At 37.9% G+C, this 6,336-nt stretch overlaps 1 pseudogene; it reads left to right on the top strand.

Annotated features, from left to right (window-relative positions):
* The first annotated feature begins 5,763 nt into the window (after positions 1 to 5,763).
* LOC111740979 lies at positions 5,764 to 5,884 on the top strand (annotated as a pseudogene).
* The last annotated feature ends 452 nt before the right edge of the window (positions 5,885 to 6,336 follow it).

Raw genomic sequence — 6,336 nt, forward strand, 5'->3', positions numbered from 1 at the left:
TTTTTACAATTATTTGATTTTGTGCTTCTTCTGATATAGACTGTGTGTTCCATGAGTTCAAAGACCAAACTTGTTCAAGGTTCTGTTAACAGTGACTGGCACACATCCTTGAATGAATGAATGAATGAATGAATGCTATTCTGGAGGATAATAACATTAGACAATTGAGGCATACTTTTTCAATTTATCCTGATAACAACTCTGTGAGAAGATATATTATCGCCTTTTTACAGGTGAGGAAGCCAGCATTCACAGGAGTAAGGTAACTCATTCAGACAATTCTTTCAGAAAGGACCACTGGGGTCACTCCAAATTTTAAAGAATAAGTAATTGCCTACTAATAAATTTCTCCAGGTGCTTTGTCCTTTCTAAATGCTAAACAGTATTAACATCTCTTTGGTATTCCCAGGAAGTTCTTCAGGATGAGCAAAACCAGTTACTGCCACTTTCCACTTAGGGAAATCCCTGATGAATGAAGAAGCATTTCACTTTCATTGAAATGGCAAACACACAGAGAAAGGAGCAGGATGGATCAAAGCAAATTAGATAGAAGAATGAAGTTGGGGTGATAAACGCGAGAACAAAGAAAATGGGTGAGATAAAGGAAGAAAGAGAAGGAGAGATAAGTACAAGGACACAATGAAACAACAAGAAAAAGCATAACTCTGGAGTCCTTGGGAGAGTCCAGAAGAATAAGCAGTGAGGAAGATGCTGTTTGTGCTTCAAACAAAAATAGTGGCGTTTCTGAAGACCCAAGGATTTAGTAGCAATGGCCAGAATACCTGATGATTACCTAGTTGTTCGTGCCAAGATATTAAAGATTGTTGGTGAATAATGATTAAAATGGCATTTTCTTCTTGTTCCTAATACATTTGTTTGAATATGGGTAAAAGTGAGAAGTTAGAGGAATAGGATTTCCTCGTCTATCCTAGGCCAAAATATATAAAATGTCCCCATCTCCTATGCTGTTACCCTTCTGGCACTGCTCAGGTGTGAACTGACCCCTGTTAAATTAATTAAGCAAGGAGGCCATTAGACTGAGGTGGCTCTAATGCAGCAGTGTCCTGTCTAAGCAAACCCAAAGCAGTCTGTAAATGCCTTAAGGTTACGAAATCAGAATACTAAGGACAATCAATCACAAACAGCCAAGTAGGCTTTAAGCTATAGCCAATCAAATAACTTTTTTTACTTCTGCACTTTCCCTATATAAAAGTCTTTCCCCTGGCTTGTAACAATGTCCAGTTTGGCGCTGCCAGATTGGAATTAATTTTGCTCAAAAAAAATCTTAAATGTTTAATATGCTTCAGTTTATCTTTTAACACGCCCCTCCCCCACCCCCAACTGGGTTCTTCCACAAATCAGCCACGGGGCAATCATTTTATTCCTCTGAATCTGTTTCCTTATCTATAAAGTGAAGGTGATCATTCTTGGCTGTTTTTTCTCAGTGAATTTTGGCTCAGAGAATCTTGGGAGTGGGAAGGACTTAGAGGAAGAACTAGTATAACCTAAAACCAGATGTATGAATCTCCAGCACATTATCCCACCCAATCACCAAAATTTATTTACTTTTTCAACCTTTCCTCAATTTCCAATACTTTAACTTGTAGACTTTAGTATTACTTAATCTACAAAATATGTTTTTCTAGAATTATGGTTGTATAAATAGAAATATTTTGTGGTCTTTAAAAAGTAAGGTAATGCAGTTCTGTTTTATGCATTATATACAAGGAAATATAAATTGAGGGTGGGTGAAAATGGCATCAGGTTTGGAAGATATTTTTAAAAGAAATCTAAATTTTTAATGTTGTTTTGAAGCCCAAAGAAGAAAATTAAAAGGTTAGTTTTAGACGCATAATTGAAGATGTCCTCCCTCTATTCCAAAAGTTCCCGAACTGTAATCCTGGGCCAATAGCAGCAGCAGCCCCTGGGTATTAGTTAGAAATTCAAAATCTCTGGTCCTACCCCAGACCTACTGAATCAGAGACACTGAGGCTAGAGACTGTCAATCCGTTTTCTAAAAATCCTTCCCTTTGATGTTTGAGAACAAATTGCTTTATGCTATCGAAGGGGAAGCTGGATGAAGAGCTGGAGGAGTAGATAGGGAACAGAGCAAGTGTGTGTTGGTGTGCTTTCATCATTACAAATAAGGATAATATTGGGCTAAAGCAAGTGGGATTGCCAATAGATAACCATTTTTGACCTATATAAAATGCAAAATGTTCCATTGGGCAACCAAGAACATCCAGAAAAAAAACACAAAATATAATTCATCCAAAATGTATTTTTTTAGGTATTATTATGAGGATAGGATAATTAATATGAAAAACCCGTGCACAGAGCCTGGATATCAAAGGTCAATAAATATCAGTTTCTCTACTTTTTTCTAAAGCTCTAAAACATACTGATCAGGGCCTCTATTTTCAGAAACAAGCTCTAAATTTATTATCAGATATGCCTTCCAGGGCCCAACAGAAGGAATCGTGCTGTTAGGTAAAGATCGTCCCACCAACTCACATTCCTTCTAAGAACATAAGTAGTTTTCACTGTCCAACAATTAAAAATTCAAAGTAATACAATATCTAGATGTTTGCCTACACACGCCTTTAGGTTAAATTAACAATTAAATTTACTCTTATGTACTCCTATGTAAATTTACTCTTATGTACTAGTGGGGCTGAATGTAGGGTTGGTGGCCCAAAAAGAGTGCTGAATTTTGGCTGCACATGCTTAAAAAGGCAGAGAGTGATGTGGAATTTCAGAGTTTATATGCAGACTTTGGTCATCTAGCACACACAGGGGAACAAGGCTCCCAGGATATGGCGTAGCCCCTGGGCGGATGAACCCTACATGAGCGACCCCCACCATACTGAGACGGTCCTCACTGAAATGGAGCAGAGTCTTCCCAAGCCAGAAGAGGAGTTTGCACAGAAGAAAAAGATGTCCCAGGAGAAACCGAAGAAACAAAACTTATGGCCCAGGAGTATATTCAGTATCAGATAAATGCTAATAAAAGTAAAGGAAAATAAAAAATAAAAATATAAAAGAATTCTGTCATGCATCTTTAAATAGTGTTCACTCCAATACAGGGGAGGGAGGGACAGCTAATAAATAGTCAATACTCATGGATGACTGCAGAGACAGAGAAAAGTAACAGATCTATAAGTTTCCATTTAGTAGATGGTTGACAGAATATACACTTTATTAGATGCTTCAATTAGTGAAGACTCTATGGATTGAATGTTTATGTATCCTCAGAATTCATAATTTGAAACTCTAATTCGCAATGTGATAATATTTGGAGATGAGGCCTGTGGGGGTAATTATGTTATAAGAATGGAGCTCTTGTAAATAGAATTAGTGTTCTTAGAGTAACCCGAGCTTTTCCTTACTGTCTGCCATATAAGAATATGACAAGAACATGGCTGTCTGTAAACCAAGAAGGTGGGCTTCACTGGAACCTGACCCTGCTGATACCTTGATCTGGGATGGTCAGTCTCTAAAACTGTGAGAAATGTTTGTAGTTTAAGCCACCCGGTCTGTGGTATCTTGTTGTAGTTGCCCAAATCCACTAAGATAAGACTCTTTAGCCATTCGAATTTTAAAATAATAATGTCCATCCTTATCATCTACCCCTTACTCCAAAATAATGTATTATTATCAAAGTAGTTGCTTGTATTGGAAATAGTCTATATGCTTACAAAATCACATCTTATGTGGAATATTAGTGCCCTGCTTTTTAGTTGGCTCTGGCTGACTTGTTTAGGGAAGTGAATCCATCCTTCTCAGTTCATTCCCAGAGCACATAGCTAGATGGTAACAACCTATCAGTGCAAACAGTGAGGTTACAGTACACTCCTGGAGTTTGTAGTTATGTATCTTCTTCCTAATCAATCTTTATCTTGTTTCTAGTCCAAGTCATTTGACCTCAGTCATACAGATTCACCGCCTGATAGCTAAGGGCAGGGCCACTTTGCAATCAAGTTGGGGTGTGGTATGAGCACTGCAATTTAGAAAAATCCTGACAATCTTGAGATAATCGGAACTAGGGAAAGATAATATATTATGTATTCTGTTCTTTCTTAATTATTCTTGCACACCCTCTATTGCACAGGAAATTTTGTTTTGAATATATATCTGATTATAAGAGGAAAAAAATGAAGCTAGTTGTCATTTATTGTGAACCAAAGATAACTTCATCTGTTCGGTATTCTCTTGTCACCTAAGTATTAAAATTATATTCTACTCTAAATAAGGCAAAAAATAAATACTTCTTTCTATTAACTATGAAAGCCTAAGTGTATGTTTTTTTCTTTTCAACCTGGCCTTTCTGACCTAGCCAAACAAAATGTTAAAAAGAATGAAAATGTATTTAACTTAAAGTAACATAAGATTAACATAATACTTCACACACACACAGTCTTTATTTCTCTCAAGAGGACTTTATGGCTTCTTTCCTTTATGTCACCTCACTCTTCACTCCCACATATAGGCCCCTCCAAATTGCTAGCCCAAAACACAGCCAAAAGGATCTCACCAGAGAGGTTTGAGAGAGCACCTCTTCTGCCCGCCCTCATCAGTACACACTTTATGCTTGCTGCTTGTATCAAATTCATTAACCTATAAGCACCTTTAACACTTCCTAAGCCCTCCCTCTATATAGTTTGCTAAGGCTTCCATAAAGAAGTACCAAGGACTAGGTGGCTTCAACAACAATAATCTATTTCTTCACAATTCTGGAGGCTGGAAGTCCAAGACCAAGGTGTCAACATGGCTGGTTTCTTCTAAGGACATCTCTCCTTGCCTGTGTCTTCACATGGTCTTTCTCTGAGTGTGTCTGTGACCAAATTTCCTCTTCTTACAAGGACATCAACCATATTGGATTAGGGCACACCTTAATGACTTTATTTAACCTTAAGTACCTCTTTAAGGGCCTACCTCTAAATATAATCTGAGATACGAAAGGTTAGGATTTCAAGATATGAATTTGGGGGTAACACAATTCAGCCCATAAAACCCTCTTATGGAAACCAAGAGGGAGAGTGGGAAGATGGAGAACATATGACTGAGTTCCTTCTGTACAGCTGAGTGGGAAAAAGAACTGATTTCTCCACTTGATAAATGTAGGAGGCAGAAGTGATGTCCTGGGACTGCGAATGGCGCAAAGGAGAGAAGCAACAGAATGCAAGGCTGTTTATTCACTAGACACTAGGAGTGCTGTGCCTTGGCCCTATGAACTTTTCAAGGGCCTATAAAAATATCTGAAAGCTGAAAATTAAATGATTTCCAAATATGAAAAGAAAATGGTAAGTTTTTGATAAACAAATGTTTAAAAGCCTACAAGACTTAACGTTATATCAACTAGTCAACTGCAACTCAACCCAACTGTCATTCAGTTCATTAATTAATTCATTCAAGAACCATTCCAGATGCTGGGGATCTAGAAATGAACACAAAACACAAAATTTCCTGTCATCAAAAAGCTCACATACTGGTGCATAAGAGGGAAACAGAAAATAAAATATATAAATTATATAATGTATTAGAAGATAGCAAGTGCAATGGAGAAAAATAAAGCAGAGAAAAGAAACAGAGCCAAGGAAAATAGATTTGCATTCAGAGAAGGCCTGGCTGAGTAAAGGCTTCGAGGAAATAAGAGAATTCACCAAGCAAATATTTGAGGAGAAAGAGTTCTAGGGAGAGGCTAAAGCGGAAGCAATATCCCTGAAGTAAGAGCAAGCCAAAAGTGTCTGAGAAACATCTAGGGCCTATGGCCATACCACCTTGAACGTGCTCGAACTCATCTGATCTCGGAAGCTAAGCAGGGTCGGGCCTGGTTAGTACTTGGATGGGAGAAATATCTAGGAGGCCCATGTGGCTGTAGTGAATGTATAAAGGCAGAAGGCTAAAGGACACGAAATCATCAATCAAAGATATATCTGCACCCCAATGTTCATTGCAGCACTATTCATAATAGCCAAGACATAGAAACAACCTAAGTTTCCACTGACAGATGAACAAATAAAAATGTGTGTGTGTGTGTGTGTGTGTGTGTGTGTGTGTGTGTATAAATTTAATGAAATAAGTGGACGTAAGTCAAGGCGATAAGAGACCAAAAAAGACATTTCATAATGACAAAGGGATCACTCCGAGAAGACATAACCCTTGTAAACATTGATGCACCCAACATAGGAGGACTTAAATCAAGCAACTACTGACTGACATGCAGGGAGAGAGCGACCATAATTCACTCACAGTAGGGGACTTTAACACTCTATTGACATCAATGGACTGATCTTCCAGACAGAAAGCAACTAGAAAACAGCAGTATTCAATGAC

The sequence above is a fragment of the Pteropus vampyrus genome, unplaced genomic scaffold (genome assembly GCF_000151845.1).
Source record: "Pteropus vampyrus isolate Shadow unplaced genomic scaffold, Pvam_2.0 Scaffold70, whole genome shotgun sequence".
NCBI lineage: Eukaryota > Metazoa > Chordata > Mammalia > Chiroptera > Pteropodidae > Pteropus > Pteropus vampyrus.